Source organism: Lissotriton vulgaris, chromosome 1_1, assembly GCF_964263255.1.
Source record: "Lissotriton vulgaris chromosome 1_1, aLisVul1.2, whole genome shotgun sequence".
Classification (NCBI taxonomy): domain Eukaryota; kingdom Metazoa; phylum Chordata; class Amphibia; order Caudata; family Salamandridae; genus Lissotriton; species Lissotriton vulgaris.
Genome location: NC_141685.1, coordinates 1,490,364,874 through 1,490,382,491, shown reverse-complemented (window position 1 = coordinate 1,490,382,491; position 17,618 = coordinate 1,490,364,874). Strand labels below are relative to the sequence as shown.

The window sequence follows — 17,618 nt, the reverse complement described above, 5'->3', positions numbered from 1 at the left end:
AAGAGCTGGACCCCAGTACATCGGCCCTTTCTTCAACAGCTCGTGCATAAAGAAGTCTGAAATATTTCAGGTGCCCCGTGTTAATGACATAACCTGAAGGCATGTGTTGGCTAAACACTGGTCTCAATCTATATAGTCTTCGTTGAACAAAAAACCTGGTGTAACGTGGAATATGCTGGTGAAAATCCAAAATGTGCTTTTTTCCAAGAAAATTGCTGTTAGACAGGCTAGTGTGCAATGGCTTTAACATCAATTTCAATCCTGACTGCCCACGTAAACTAGCATTTGAGATAGCACAACGACAGAAATAGCAAATACACTGCACAGACAACAAACAAGCTAACAGAACGCAACAGTATTTTTCTCGTTGACAATAAAAGCTAAACTTTGAGGGCGTGGAACAACTAGATCCCATAAGCAGAGGAGGGGACTGTGAATTACAACTAAAAAAGGGTGTATTCCCCGGTCTTTGAGACTTCCACAGCTGATAAGGGAATCAATAAAAATACTGAGGTACACATTTTCCTGCGGTAATGCAGAACGACCAGAAAGTAATGTTCTCGCCAATGAGTTTGATCATGAGAGGTTCAGAAAGAGTTAGAACACAAACTAAGCACGCAATTGCCACCTCTCCCTCTACTCATCCTTTCTACAAATCCATTAGGGCTTGCTACTAAACAAAAGATGAGAGATAAGATCGGACATGGCTGGTTTCCGCTTTTTCAGGAACACTGTGGGTGAGGGTTTTCCTGAATAGGCAATAGCTATGCCCTAAACTGGGGGGCGTTGTGCTTGTGGGAATATTGAATTGATATAGTTTTGTGTCTACAGACAGATGCAAAGGATTTTCACCATGGACTAGTCAAGAACTTAGTCTCGAATCTGGGGCAAGTACAATTACACGTAATTTGGATAGTTACATGGGAAGATACTTACCCACCTATTAAACTCTCATTCCGCCATTACCGTTGGGATTTGTGCCTGTAAACGGTCTCAATGCTCCATTGGAGAGGCTGGCTAGGCCTTATTAGACATTGATTAAGCAGACCCGTAGATTTCTGCAATCTATATTTTTTTGTGACCAAGAAAGGGTATTTTATCAGAATATTAGATTTTTAATACTGTCCTGCAAGTCAAGTAATTTATATAGCGCGCTACATACCCAGAGGGTCTCAAGGCGCTTGAGGAAGGGTGGGGAATTACTTGTCGAATATCCAGGTTTTAAGCTGCTTTCTGAATGTAAGGTGGTTCAGAGTGAGACGAAGGTGAGTGGGAAGTGAGTTCCAGGTTTTAGCTGCCAGGTAGGAGAAGGATCTGCCTCCCATGGTGGTTTTGTTGATGCGAGGTACAGTTGCAAGGGCTAGGTTGGAGGATCGTAGGTGGCGGGAGGGGGTGTAGAAGGAAAGTCGTGAGTTGAGGCATTCGGGTCCAAGTTCGTAGAGTGCTTTGTGTGCGTGGGTAAGGAGGCGGAACGTAATCCTCTTGTTAACGGGGAGCCAGTGGAGGTTTTTCAGGTGTCCAGAGATGTGGTCTTTACGCGGGATGTCTAGTATGAGTCTGGCTGAGGCGTTCTGGATGCGTTGGAGTTTTTTCTGGAGTTTAGCAGTGGTACCGGTGTATAGGGTGTTTCCGTAGTCCAGGCGGCTCGTGACCAGTGCGTAGGTGACCGTTTTTCTGGTTTCGGTGGGGATCCAGCGAAATGTTTTTTTGAGCATGCGAAGAATATTGAAGCAAGAAGATGAGACGGCGTTGACTTGTCTGTTCATAGAGAGAGAGGAGTCCAGGATGACACCTAAGTTCCGAGCGTGGTCCGTCGGGATGGGTGCTTTTCCAAGGGCCTCTGGCCACCAAGAGACATCCCAGGCGGAGGGGGAGGTGCCGAGGATAAGGACTTCAGTTTTGTCAGAATTCAGTTTAAGACGGCTGTACTTCATCCACTCGGCTACTTCTTTCATTCCTTCGTGTAGGTTGGTTTTGGCGGTGTTAGGGTCTTTGGTGAGTGAGAGGATCAGTCGAGTGTCATCAGCGTAGGAGATGATGTTGAGGTTATGTTGGCGTGCGATGGCCGCGAGGGGGCTCATGTATACGTTGAAGAGGGTGGGGCTGAGTGAGGATCCTTGTGGCACGCCGCAGATGACTTCAGTGGCCTCTGACTTAAATGGTGGGAGGCGGACTCTCTGGGTCCTTCCGGTGAGGAACGAGGTGATCCATTCCAGTGCATTTCCCTGGATTCCGATGTTTCTGAGCCAAATATTGATCACATCAATAACCACAATACTTATTAAGTATGGACAGATGGATTTACAATTTGTACATCAACATCTCTCTCTCTATATATATATATATATATATATATATATATACACACACACACTATATATGTGTATATATATGTATATATTATGTATATATATTGAGAGAGGTTATGTAAAAATCATATATATATATATATATATATATATATATATATATATATATATATATATATATATATATATATATATATATATAAGAGAGAGAGATTGTTATCGATATTGTAACAATCATTTGGCAGGACGAATATGTTCTCCTTGATTTTTCCTTCCATTTTTTTATAAACAAACTTTAATGAGATTTCCAGTTTATAACATTTCCATTGTATCCACTTTTATTACAGTCAAGTAATCTGCAGCAAACGGCTGCTGTGAGATTATATGTATTACAATTGTATTGTCACATATTGCTCGTGCCGTACATTGTTGTGTGTATAACTACACCAGGTTGAATCAACTGCAAGGATCTCCCTGTCTGACATTCTGGGCATCCTGAGGGCAGTTAACTAAGGCCATGAAGTAACTAAACTTCCCCCCTCCCCCTGCTGACGGGCATGGAACATGTGTTAGGTTGTTGGGTAACCACCCTTTAAGATCTCCGCATATTTACATAAGGAGCCAGCTATGGCAGAGGAAAGGACCTGTGCTTGACACCAATTTGGCTTAATTTGTGGCGGCGTTTGGGAGACATGCGGTTACGACGGTGAGCTAAATTTTGGACCGGAGAGAGAATCCCCTGGACTGGGGCTAGCATAACGTTCCTGCTTGTAGTGAAGATGTTATGCTTTGACTAACTCTTTTGTTTTCATGAGTTCCACAAATCTAATGCTTTGAAGGATTCAATAATATTCTTCTTGAGATAGGGATATACAATCCAACAAAGTGATTCACAATGCCTCTGAATTTAGCACTTTGATGAAAAAAATCATTGAAAGGAATTTACTACAAAAAAAGTGCCTTTGTGTTCGGAATAATGTGTTCAAAATAATGGTTCCTCGTCGTGGTCCTTAGGCAGCAGGGGACTGCAGGAGGAATACAGGGAAGTATGTGCCCTGCAGGTCTACCAAGCAAAGCCAGTACCCTGCAGTACAGCTGTCGGAACTAGTTCAGAATGTAGATGGTTAAAACGGGCAAAACGGCTCTTCACATTTCCATTAAGAACATCTGATTGGAGTAGCAGATAAAACGCTCTACTGAGCTCAGCTGATGTTTGAGGGCCCATCAACTGCACCTCAAGGAGTATATACTTCTTGAATAATCAAGAAAATACAGAAGTTTTAGGGTGACTAAGGCTCACTGTGTGGCATTCCTTACCCTCATGATGATAGGCCACTTTCTTCAATTGTAACAACAACATGCTTTTTACACAGCACTTGCTACAGCAGTTTTCTATTTCATAGTTCTGTAACAGTTTTTACTTTTGCCCATTTTTGCCCAGTAATCAGTGTTGGCAGGAAAACAAGCAGTGGCAATGCCAACAGGTCCCGCTTAGAACTGTGTCCACAGTCACAGGCGAGTTTTGGCATGAAAAGCCTCATTATGTTTGCAGTTTGTCACTCAAACATCAATTCATCCATCCACTGACTTGTTCTAGATTTTGCCACACGGGCCGAAAGGGAGCGTATCTACTCACTAATCTAACGAGCATTTGCAATGCAATAGGTCTCGCATTGACGAGAGTTTGAGCTATTGACATTGCAAATAAAGCCTTTTATTTATGTTTTTGTTGTTAAAACATAAATAAAAGGCATTGTCATTTACAATGCCAATAGCTTAAAACTTGCGTAAATGTGAAACCTATTGCATTGCAAATGTTTGTTAAAGAGAAGACGGCTGTCTACCGCACAGAGAAACTCGGAGTGGCTTGTACACAGCCACGTAGCCTTTCAATGAATGAGCTGCTCCCAGAGTTGGCACGAGTTCTGGACAAGCCTAGGAGCAGCGCATTCATGATAATATGGCACACTATTCTTTTTTGCGTCATGAACACCTTTTGAAAGGAACGCTGTGGCACAAAGTGGAACAGTATGTCCAATGTATAATACAGGTCTTGTGTAACGCATCCTGTGGCTTTAATAGCAAAAAATAATGCTAAACCTCTACAAGACAGGCAATAAATTGGACAACCAGACAAGAAACACGGAAACAAAGTCATCTGGTCCAATGGTTCCTTAATCTAGTGCAACATAAAATTTAAACAAGGAATAAACAAAGAGCATTTAATAAAGGGAATTGACTCGGGCATATTACTTGAAAAATATAAAATAACTTTGCCCTAGTACTAAATACTCGGTCTATTTAACAATCTGGTAAACAATTAAAAAAACTATGCATCAAATATGAGACACAATCCCTTCTCCCTAAATGAGATCAAACATATTCTCAATTAAAAACATGAAGCACAATTCTAATGTAAGTATTTTCTCTGTGGGTCGCGAAGAAAGCATGGTACTGTGTGTACCGATATAGGAAGAGCTCAGATCAACACTCATCTTCTGGGGTCGCCATGCTGGCCCCAGAGTGGAGTTAGCCTTAATTAAGCTACGACCCAACAGGTGAATTAAAGGAGCATGCGGTTTGTTCCAGATGAAAGATGATACAAGATGGCATCTGGTGATCTGTCGGCATAGCAAGAAAGCAATTTTCATTTAAATTCATTGTATATCATTGGAACTAATGTCGATATACCTGCAAATTTGATATATCACAAAGCTCTTGTTGACCAATGTTGGACGGCCCTGCTTTGAAGTCTTCCCTAAAGAGAGCTAATCTTCTACACAATTAATATTTGGCTTCATGTGACTAACACGTTTTATGATAACTAAACTTGTATGCATAGAACCATTGTAATGAGTTATTTATTCACACGTGGAAAAAGAGAAACATTATGTAATAAAAGCCTGGTAATGTCCAATGAACAACGAATCATAGTTAAGTCATCCAACAGGAAACACATTTTAAGCCAGATGTCACTCCTGAAACATTAGCAAATCATCGGCAATGTGACTAGTTTAACTATCATTGTCTCTCCATGAATAAGTCAATAATGCCTAATTAAGGAATTCATATGCAGATTAGGTTTAAGTGGTGTAGGTTTGCCTTGTAGTTATACTGGTCTTATTTCAATTCATGCTTTCAATCAGTCGCTTTACAACCAAGCATATTTTTAATGAAACTGATATGGTTTGAAAAGATGTTTTAGGGTCTGTGTGAAAACATACACTATAATGACAAATACAGTGACTCACACCACATCAACTATGGTTGACAACTAATCTTTATAAATAATTCAACAAGAATATTTGGTGGACGTGAAGTGAAGGAGGAAATAAGTACTTTGTTCGTTCATTTACAAAATTCATGATACAATAGATTTTGTTTAAATCTTATCTGTACCTTCTTTAGTTCTTACTGCTCTTCAGAATTAGTATAAATTGATTGAATATGTCGATTGGTATTGGACGTGGGTAATTTCAAACAATCTTCAGTGCCTTGACACGACAAGCCTGCGAGAGTACTTGACCGTTGGAGCCACAAACACGCCCCGCTTCGAAGTCGATCTGAGCTTTACTCCATCTCAACGTCGGATGAAAGCTTTCCTTACACGTTACCATCTAAAGATTGTTAGAAATTACCCACGTCTAGCGCACCTTGTTTGAAGTAATTACTTCACCGCAGCGTTGCAACAACTTGATTGTACTTGTTGGTGCTGTAATATGTGTACAGTCCTCCATTTGCCAAGCATTGACTAGCCAGCCAGAAATCTCTCTGGTTGCCCATAGGCTGTCAACCCCTCCCCCATTGTCTTGATGAAGACCCGCATTGACCACTCAATAACGCATATATTGGGTTGAAACGTCGACGGCACCGCCTGGTCCAGATCAAGACTCAGCATACAAATAATTAATTTGGATATAGTAGCAGAGTCATTGTCTTTTGTTAAACACTCTGGCCTTCCATGTACATATTTCTACCACTTTGTATATAATACTCACTTTATTTTTTCACTGAGCACAATATGTCACTCAATCACGCAGCACTTTAAATGTCACAAATTGTTGACAGCATTTTATTAATCTATAAATGATGGAATATACATTAAAAAACGCAGTACCCATTACGCAGTATTGTTTGTGTTTTTCATGTTCCTTGTCACGTGAATTGTCTCAATATTGAAATATGAGAACTTGATTGAATGGTCCAAACTCTGGTAAGCTTTGCTGCTGTTACGCATGTTATTGCTTTTTTCTTTTTGTTGCCTAGCATATTTACACTTGTGTTTTAAATTTCTCAGAACTTCCTACTCGCAACCTCATTTAACTAACTCTACCGGGTTGGACAATCCCTGGCTGGCCCACTGTATTGGCCTCTTGAGCAATGCTGCTCTTGTATTTCTGCGTTAATTCTATCCTGTCATTTCAATTTCCCTAATTGTGGGCTATCACTGAAGCACAATGTTTTTTGCGTGTTTTTCTGAAGCACATTGTTCTGTGGGTGTACTTGCACTACGGTTTCCGTTCAATGGAGGTATTTTGCCTTACTTTCTTGAGCACTGCCTCGCTCTTTTTCTTCCTGGCTTAGCCTTGCCTAGTTTAGTTACAGCTAGTAATTGTTATTAAACCTCTTGTTTCCAGACCAGTGGTTGTGAATCTTGTGAGCCCCCTGCTTAATCTACAGCTCAGTGTGACTATATTTTGAGTGGATGGCCTCCTGCCACTGAATCTATCCATTTATTGCAATCAACATAAGAGTGCCAAACAAATGGAAATAAACAGCAAAGGATGAAACACAAAACCAGTTTGCGCAAGTAGACAGAGTAGAAATTTACACCGACTAAGAGTTCTGAAATTTAGTAAAGAGATAGGGTGCACGTGCTTAGTGTAAAAAAAGGACCCTCAGGCACCAACTGAAAAAGTCGGTAGCCAGTTGTCTTCATTGGGTCCCTAAGAGTTGGAAAAGAAACTGAAATGGTGATTGGAAAAGTCCTTTAAAAAGAGTATGGGCTACTCATCAAACAATAATTTTATTGAGAAGGTAGCTCTAACTCTATTAAAAACAGTGAAAAAACAATGGACTGATGATTGGTTGAGTTAGCTTGAACCAATAAGTCCTCACAAAAGTGACAAATAAACAAAGATGGTCAACATGTTTCTGCTAAGGAGCCCAAAGTCAGCTCAGCATTCGTCAGGACCAAAACACTCATTCATACTCCTTGGTGGGCACTCACTAAGGTGTCCTAGCCTAAGGTGTAGAAAAAGAAAAAAAAATTTGAAAAAACTAATACAACCTGATTACTGTAAAGGTTCCTAAAATGGATGAATCTCCAAGAAGTCTCGCCTCATTAAGGGAGACTAAACATTTTAAAAAGTCTGTTGTCGAACATCATGGGCTGGCGGTGGGGGGAAAACCTTCACGCTCGGTCAATTTGCTCCGATGCGACTCCCCGCCTGTAAACCTGCTTGGACCACAACCGCCGCCCGCAACAACCTGAATCTATCCAGACAGACAGCGCCCTGATGAAGGTTAACTCTATCGACTGTTTACTTGGGAAACTAGCGTCGGCGCATTTCTGTTCAATAGATACAATACTCATTACATCAAATACATGTATACAAAAAGCAATCATCTTCACTTATTTTTGATGTTTTTTTCTGTATGTTCTGTATGCTAAATGTTTTTATTTCTTGTATAATCTTGTGATCAATGTTGATTTTTTTATCTTTACACTGATATATTATGTGTTGTCAATGTGTTTGTATTATTGTATGGCTGTCTCATACTGGTCAGTGCTCACTCACTGAATACATACAACTATTTTGTTGTATGAATTATTCTCTATGTTTTAAAAACAAAATATGTATATATTAAAAAAGATTAACAAATTATAAATAGATTTTTGTATGGTAGATAAATACATTTAAAAAAAAACACTGTCTGATGCATGGCCTTCTGTATATTATAGACATACTACTTTAATATATGAAGTGTTTTGGAGAAGTTCCCGTTTGTGTTTTCCATTGGCAGATAAGGTCCGTCCACAGTCAGTGCAGAGCCACCAAAGTCAGCAACGAACTCCATGGTGCCACTGACTGCTGCATAAAGAGTGCAAATGGCACTGTGGGAAAACACCAGAGGAAGTCTGTGGGACAACCCAAAAGGACCGATGGTGCCAGGAGACACTGCCGCGCGCGGTGACCAATGCCACCTGAATATTTTTAAATATGGCATTCTTGTACAATGCTATATTCAAACCTGGCGCCGGAAAGTAAGGAGTAGTTTCTGTCCTGTAACTCCAGTTCTGTAGTAGGGGTATCTCTGTTATAGTCATAATCTAGTGAATAGTCCCGCCCATGTGCGTGGACCCCGGCAATCAAAAATAATCTCTTAAGGTGTCAAAATAATGCAGAAACTGCAAAGACACTTAAGAGATAATTTAAAGACAAATAATGCAGCCTATATCCACAGGCTACACTGTCCAGTACTTCAACTAGAAATTCCACCAAAATTCACCACACACAGTACAGCCTGCTAGTTTCTACCATAGAGAAACCTGCCTCCCCCAGTCAAAGACTCAGGAATGATAGAGAGGAAGACAGGGACAGACAAGCCCCATAGGCTGCCATTATGTGGCTTAAATAGGATACTGTGCCTTTAAGAGAACTTTCCAGAACTTCTCCCAGTATCCCAGAATGCATAGCAGGTCCCTCTTACTTCAGTTCTTTTTGAAGGCGAAGCACGCCAGACCTGTCGCATTCTTGTATGATGAAAAAATCTCCACCGGGGAGGAGGGCGGGCGCTTATGACTATAACAGAGATACCCCTACTACAGAACTGGAGTTACAGGACAGAAACTACTCCTTCTGTAGTAGGGGATCTCTGTGTATAGTCATAATCTAGTGAATAGAATGGCAAGCCCATCCCCACACCAAAGCGGCGGTGGAGAATAAATACATAACGCCACTACTGTGCGAACAAATTCCGCAGCGAAGCCTGGCCAACCTGAGCGTCTGCCCTGGCGTCAGTGTCCAGGCAGTAATGCTTAGCAAAGGTATGAACCGACTTCCAAGTGGCTGCCTTGCAGATTTCAGCAATCGGCACGTTACGGAGCAGAGCCGTCGTGGCAGCTTTGCCCCTGGTGGAATGAGCCTTAGGCTCACCTCCTAAGGTCTTATTAGCCTTCTGGTAACACAATTGTATGCAGGACACAATCCACCGAGAGATGGACTGCTTCGAGGTCGCAAGACCCGTCCTGACCGACCCATAATTGATAAACAACTGGTCAGACCTACGAATATCCTTGGTTTTATCCAGACAAAATTTCAACACCCTCCTAACATCCAGGGAATGGAGAGACCTCTCCGCTGGGGACGAAGGATTCTGAAAAAACGTAGGCAAAGTTATAGTCTGGTTGACATGAAAATCAGAAATAACCTTGGGAAGAAATTTAGGGTGAGTACGCATAACAACCTTAGCAGCATGAAATACAGTATAAGGTTCATTACAACACAACGCCTGAATTTCACTCACCCTGCGGGCCGATGTAATGGCCACGAGGAACGCCGCCTTCCAGGACAGGTGCTGCAACGAAGCCTTATGAATAGGTTCAAAAGGCTCCTTCATCAATCTGGACAGCACCACGTTCAATTCCCATGAAGGCGAGGGAAGCCTGACAGGAGGGAATACTTTCTTCAAGCCTTCCAGAAAGTCTTCGATCACAGGGATCTGGAAAAAGGAAGTCTGTGAAGGGCATTTCCTGTAGGCAGTCAATGCAGCAAGATGAACCTTAATGGAATGGACATTAAGGCCAGACTGCGCCAAATGTAAAAGGTAAGGAAGGATGACATCTTCCTTGCAGGTCGTAGGATCATGGTTCTTAGACTGGCACCAGATACAAAACCTCTTCCACATGTAAGCATATGAAGTCCGAGTGGAAGGTCTCTTAGACTCCTTCAGTATGTCCATGCAATCATCGGGCAGATTCAGATGGCCATATTGCACTATCTCAGGAGCCATGCCGCCAAACTCAAAGACGAGAGGTTGGGGTGTAACATCCGTCCCCCGAACTTCGTGAGAAGGTCCGGCCTGCACGGCAACCGAATGTGAGGAAGGAGAGACCGGTGAAGTAGGTCCGTAAACCACCACTGCCTGGGCCACTCCGGGGCGATAAGTATCATCCGAGCCCTGGACCGGGCCAGCTTGATGAGCACCGCCGGAATCAGGGGAATGGGAGGAAAGGCGTACAGAAAGTTGTTCGTCCAGTTGATCCATAACGCATTCCCCAGATTCCCTTGCTGGAAGTATCTGGAGGCGAAGTCTCTGCACTTGCTGTTTTCGGCGGTGGCGAACAAATCTACGTCTGGAGTTCCCCACCTTGCGAAGACTTCTTCTAGTACTTCGTCGTTTATGACCCATTCGTGGTTTTCCTGCAGTTGTCTGCTCAGTGTGTCTGCCTGAACATTCTGCACACCTGGTAGATGGGTGGCCGTGATCGTCAGTCCTATGGCCAGGAGCCAGTGCCAGATCGCCTGCGCCTCCTGCGACAGGGTGCGCGATCTCGAGCCCCCCTGCTTGTTGAGGTAATATATCGTGGTGGTATTGTCCGTCTGTACAAGCAGAGAGTTGGTCTGGAAGGACGGAAGAAAGGCCTGCAGCGCCAAGTGAACAGCCCTGAGTTCCAGGAAATTGATGTGATACGTGGTCTCCATCGGTGACCACGAGCCCTGAATCTGTAGAGTCCCGGAGTGCGCTCCCCATCCCAGAAGAGACGCATCCGTCACGACAGTCTGCGTGGGAATGTCCTTGTGAAAGGGAACCCCTCTGAGGAGATTCTCCGCTGAACACCACCACTTCAGAGACTGAAGAGCATGCAGCGACAGTCGAATCTTGTCGTCCCAAGATCCTTTCCTCTGATCCCACTGGTCCTCCAAGCACTCCTGCAACGGTCTCATGTGCAGCCGTGCGTGTGGCGTCAGGAAGATACAAGAGGCCATCGATCCCAGTAGAGAAGACACCGTCCTCACTGTTGTAGATGGAGTCGTCATAAGAGCCTGAGCCTTCCGAAGGAGTGATAATCGTCGCTCTTCCGAAGGAGACACGCTTGCTGACAGCGTATTGATGGAGGCTCCCAAGTACTGTATGCATTGGACCGGAGTCGGGACAGACTTGGCCATGTTGATGGGCAGCCCCAGCTTGTTCAGGAGAACGCACGTCTTCTGGAAGTGTGCTCGCGCTTCCGAGAAGGAGGATGCCTTGATCAACCAATCGTCCAGGTAAGGGTAGACGAACACCTTGTTCTTCCTCAGGTGTGCTGCTACCACCGCCATGCACTTCGAGAATGTTCTCGGCGCAGACTTCAGTCCGAATGGGAGTACTGTGTATTGATAATGATTGGTGCCGACTTGGAACCGCAGGAACTTCCTGTGTTTGTGTGCAATGGGCACATGGAAGTAAGCATCCTGTAGGTCTATAGCGCAAAGCCAGTCTCCCTGTTGCAACTGAGGATAAATCTGATGCAACAACAGCATGCGGAACTTTCCTCTGCGAATCCATTTGTTTGCCTGTCGCAAATCCAGAATGGGCCTGAACTCGTTCTTGTCCTTCTTGCGAACCAGAAAGAACCGGGAGTACAGACCTCTTCCTCTCTGAGACAGAGGTACATCTTCTATCGCCCTTTTCCTTAACAGGACATCCGCTTCCGCCTGAAGCCCGCGCAGCTGAAACTGCGAGCCGACCGGTGGAATAGCCGGAGGAGGGCTGGTGAACCGAAGACTGTATCCATTGCAAACAATATTCAGCACCCACTTGTCCTGAGTAATTTTTCTCCACTCTGCCAGAAAAATTTGTATGCTTCCCCCTACCGGAGTGGGTAACGGATCCGGGGGAAGTAAGTTCCTAGGGCCTAGATCCCGCCTGGCCCTTGGGCGCTGGAGCCGACTGCTGGCCTCCCCTGCCCTTCTGCCGCTTCAGGAACGGCTTACGGAACGGCTGCTGCTGTTTGAGTGCCCCGAAGCCTGTCCTCGTCCACGGCCTTGTCCGCCGAACCGCCGTTGGAAGGGGCGGTACTGCTTCTTGGTCTCTTTGGGCTTCTCCAGGCCCACAGCCATCAGCGTTTCTGCCTCCGCCTTCATGCGGGCCATTTCATCATCCGCATGCTTCCCGAAGAGGGTCTCACCGGAGAACGGTAGATTGGCCACCCTCTGCTGTGCGTCCGGTTTCAGGGACGTAAGCCGGAGCCAAGCGTGGCGCCGCTGGTTGATCCCGTGGCAAAATCCGTGAGCCGCCAACAGGGAAGAGTCCGCAGCCGCGCTGATTATCTGGTTGGCCACCAGCATCCCCTCACTCAGGACTTCCATGAAGTCTTCACGCTGCTCCCGGGGCAAATGCTCCGCAAAGCGCTCAAGGGAGTCCCAGAGGGCGCGGTCGTAGCGTCCCAACAAAGCCGCAGCACTTGCCGCCTTCATGGAGGTAGCGGAAGTTCCACAGACTTTTCTCCCCGCCGAATCCATCCACCGAGATTCTTTGTCCGGGGGGACCGTGGAGGTCGGGGTGGTGGCATGCTGCTTGCGGGCCGCCGTGACGATGACGGAGTCAGGCGGGGGCTCAGCTCTCAAAAAGGCCGGGTCCGAGTCGGGAGCCCGGTACTTCTTTAGTAATCTCGACGGAGCCACCCACGTCACCGCCGGGGTGAGAAACAGAGCCATAGCCGGTTCTTCCAGGCCCGGCACCAGGGGCAGGAGAGGACGAGACAGATGCTTCTGATGTAGAGTCTCGAAAATGACCGATGTCTTTGGCGTAGGCACTGTCAGGGAAATGCCTAGCTTCGCCGCGCCCCTCAACAGGACGTCCTGAAAGGCAACCAGGTCATCTATCGGGGACACTCTGGTGTCCGGTGACCCCGATAGGGTAGGTGAATAATCCCTGGTCCCAGAGGACCTCGTGTGAGCGCGATTCGTGCCTCCTATGGCGGTGCCGCGAACGCGTGGACGATCTGCGCCGCGATCTCTCCTTCCGCCCAGAGCGAGAGCGAGACCTGCCAGCTCGTGGGCGCTCCTTTGGTTTACGTGGGGGGGTCTTCCGTGGTTCATCACGGGGTTTCTTCGGTTCCTCCCGGGGTTTTGGTTTCGGAGTCCCCTTAGGAGGAACAGGCAGGGACGGCAGGGAAGTGGACCTCGGCGGAGGAACCTTCGGCTGCGGCGCGGGCCCAAGCGGAGGGATCGGAGGTGGAGAGGGATCTCCTGAAGGCAGCGGTGGTTTGGGTGGAGGGTCCTCCTTAGGCACGGGGGGAGGAGTAGGAGTCCTGGGCCGAGACGGAGCGTACACTTCCTCGTACACCGAGCCCGGTGATCCCTTAGGCGAGGGGTGCGGAGAGCCATCCCCATCAGCAGGCGACCTCTTCCTCTTGCGACCTCCACTGGACGCAGCGTGACTCAGAGTCCCTCTTCCGCCGTTTTGGAGAGGGTGACCTACTCCTCGACGCTGACCGCTGTCTGCTGGACGCAGAACGACGCTTCTCCGGCGTCGAATGACGTCTCCTGGACTCCGGCGTCGAACGCCGTCTCCTCGGCGTCGACCCTCTTCTCCTCGGCGTCGAACGCCGACTCCTCGACGTCGACCTCCTCTTTCGCGACCTCTCCCGTCGTCCTCTCGACGTCGGGCGGCCCGCCCTCGACGACGAGCGCCGCCGTCTTGATTATCCCGACGTCGAGGAGCCCCTCGACGTCGATCGGCGGTGTCGCCTCGACGGCGATCGACGGTGTCGCCTCGACGGCGAGCGTCGGCGCCGCTTCGACGGCGAGCGTCGATACACGTCACTGTGCCTTCGTCGACGGTAGGAAGATCTCGACGTCGACGACGACGATGACGTCGGCTTCGACGTTGGCTTCTCCTTCGCCGTCGAGCCATCACGCCGTCTCGACCCGGAGCCCCGGGGAGAAGGGGAGCACGCCGTCGTCATCCCTCTCGACGCCGTCGTCGATGCCATCGACGTCGACGGAGAATGGGACCGATTGCTGGACTTCCTGCCCCAGGGGAGCCCCCCGGGGGCCTCAGCAGAGGCAGAGGGAACCTTCCCAGGCTGCCTAGACCCACCTGCAGCCCGCAGACGCCTATCCTCCAGGCCAGCCAGCCTGATCTTCAATCTGTCCCTCAAGGTCCGAGCAGAAAGCTGCTGGCAGATTACACACTCCTCAGGGACATGATCTTCCGGAAGGCACACGATGCAGACCTCATGGGGATCACTCTTGGCCTTCTTCCTCTCACATGCTGGGCACTTCACAAAAAGGCCAGGCATCTTGGAGCCCCAAAACACCTAAAAACAGCACAAAAGGGAGAGGAGAGCACCAAGAAATAAACTGTAACACTTTTAAAATTCAAAAGTGCAAAAACAATTCCAATAAACCCTTGAGAAAGGGAGAGCTCAATGCCAGGGTCCTGTAAGCAGGAGCCGGGAAAAAGAACTGAAGTAAGAGGGACCTGCTATGCATTCTGGGATACTGGGAGAAGTTCTGGAAAGTTCTCTTAAAGGCACAGTATCCTATTTAAGCCATATAATGGCAGCCTATGGGGCTTGTCTGTCCCTGTCTTCCTCTCTATCATTCCTGAGTCTTTGACTGGGGGAGGCAGGTTCCTCTATGGTAGAAACTAGCAGGCTGTACTGTGTGTGGTGAATTTTGGTGGAATTTCTAGTTGAAGTACTGGACAGTGTAGCCTGTGGATATAGGCTGCATTATTTGTCTTTAAATTATCTCTTAAGTGTCTTTGCAGTTTCTGCATTATTTTGACACCTTAAGAGATTATTTTTGATTGCCGGGGTCCACGCATATGGGCGGGACTATTCACTAGATTATGACTATACACAGAGATCCCCTACTACAGAAGGGTAGTGTTGTGCGCTTGAGAAGGCGTTGACGTCAGGAACTTTGTCATGCTGCAAAGGGGTTTGAATTTGACTTTCGACCAGATCCAGTTCCTAAGAGGCACCTGAGGGGAGAGGAGAACCCCTCGGATACTTGCATCTCTTTCTTCCCACTACTGTATCCTATCTTCTTCCAGTGATGGGAAGTCCTCGAAGTCAAAGATCCTGGTGACCTTTGTCCCTTCAGTCATCCTTGGCCTGGGACATAAAGAGTTTGGTTTCCCTCTCTTTAATGGCTTTTGGGGCATACTTTGACATGACTTACAGGTTTCAGAGTCATGGCCGAACCTCGACCAAAAAATGATTTACCTTCGGTAATACTCCATCTGTTGGATACTCTACCTAACTGCAGATTACGCACCTTTAGAATAATCCCCAGGCACCAGACAGAATCAGGTAGCTTTTCAAGCTGTGCTCCAAGTAAGGAATCTGAGGGTAAATAGAGTATCCATCAAAAGAGTGTGACTAAAGATGGGATTTGGTTGTCGACTCCTGAGATGGTGAATCACTTTGGTGGTCAATCAAAATCTTCACTCAGAATGGTGTGGGAGGACCTGTTTATCGCAAGTCAATCCTATATTCATGTGTCAAATGTTAGAGGTATTGAATCCAGGTAACGGTGTGAGAAAAGGAGAAGCCGAGATAAATTCTCAATTCGTGGTAATTGAGGGATTCCACATGAAATACAATCATTTTATTTAACCAAAATCATAACAGCAGGAACTATGCTAGTAGTTCAAGTGACTAAGTTGGTGGCTTCTAAACTGACCATCCTCTTATGAAAAAAGTAAAAGTCTAGTAAAAGTCATCGCTGGGGAATAATGTAGCTCTTAATTTGATAAAAATGCATATGAAAAAATAACAGGAGAGTAAAAGTGAATGTTATAGAAGTCAGTCCACTACATTTTGTAAATAGCCTTTAGATACTGTGAGATTGATAAATAGTAGGGACTGTAACAAGCAGATCTTCAGTGCAGTTTTGTCTGATCTGCAGCAAGATTCATGTAGAGAGAAATTATGCAATTCAATGTTTGAGCATATTGAAGGAATATCTATTGTAATCACCTCTTCCAGTGCATGGTAGGTGCCATTCTTGTCGCATCCCTCTGGGTTCCAAGTTTAGCCCGCAACACTACAATATGACGAAACAAAAACAAGAATTAAATAATTCATCATCTTTTTTTCTGTGCTGTTTTGACAAGCTAAAACAATGCAATCACATTAAATGAACACTATCAACACATAATTTAAACTACTGTAAAAATTATCAAAATCTAAATGGCCCTCTAGACAGCAATTATAATCACTGTAATGCAAAATGCATCAACAAAAAGTATCAACAGTTTCAATAAAATGTAGGCAATATTTTAAAAACTGGCAAATGAATTTCTGGATATAAATATTCCTGCAGAGTCATAAAAAGGGGCTAAAGTTCTTACCAAAATAAAATGTTTTCTTATAGACTAGCCATAGTAACAAGAAAATATTGAGTTTCTATCAATGATGTGGATATTGATACCATGGAGGCGAGAACAGATGTACCACAATACGCACAAGTAATTAAAAATATAGTAAATCTAACTTAATTGCACAATTTAAAGGGGTACCATGAGAAATGTATCTGACAACACAAAAAAGTTGTAAGATCAATGTTTGTTCCTGCGCTGAAGTATTATTTTTGTCCTCAGGCAGGGCCTTAAGTGGGGTGAAAAATGGGTGTGTGGGGGGGTTTAGGGGGTGGGGTGTTAAAGGGGCGTGGTCAAAGAAGTGCAACTTCGAATCCTTTCCAATAGAAGTGGACAATGCAATAAAGAGCGTGACTTAAAACATGTAAACTACAAACCTCTGCTTCATACAGCGGGCAATTCATTTAGTATTTCAGTGCCATCTTTTTGTTATTGCATTCAAGCATATAACAATAATAGCGTATGCCCAAAACAAGCCAGACCTATTACCTATGCCAATACTTGTTAGCAGGATCAGATAAATGAGTGACAGTACTAATATTCAGAATAGAAAAGGTTTCAACTTTGAAACCGAGACTGCGAATAAAACACAACTGAAGTCTGTGGAATGGGGTAGTTGTCTTCAAAGTGTCACAATCGTTCCTCCGCTTCCCTTCACACCACTTACCCCTGAAGACTCTCTGCGAGACTCTTGCATCCCTTTCTCCCCACATCTTTCTGAAATCCTTCCTCTGCATGGTCCACACCTCACCTCTTCTTTCCTCTGCACCAACTCTTTTCACTCTCCTCTTCTGCAGGTACTTCCTTGTGTCTCCTTCACTTCACCATCCTCTCACACACATACAGCACGCCCAATCACCTGCCAGCACTGCATTTTCTTCTACTTTCCCCCTGCCAATAGTGCAACAGATTTGTACCTCCGTCACA

At 45.6% G+C, this 17,618-nt stretch overlaps 1 protein-coding gene across 6 annotated transcripts in view; it reads right to left on the bottom strand.

Moving 5' to 3' along the window:
* PHTF2 (putative homeodomain transcription factor 2) overlaps nucleotides 1-17,618 on the bottom strand; it is a 589,432-nt gene that overhangs the window by 332,735 nt on the left and 239,079 nt on the right. For all 6 annotated transcript variants that reach the window (XM_086967374.1, XM_086967375.1, XM_086967378.1 and 3 more), the window contains one exon: nucleotides 16,291-16,357. The gene's annotated coding sequence lies outside the window, so the exon portion shown is untranslated. The remainder of the gene's footprint in view (nucleotides 1-16,290; nucleotides 16,358-17,618) is intronic.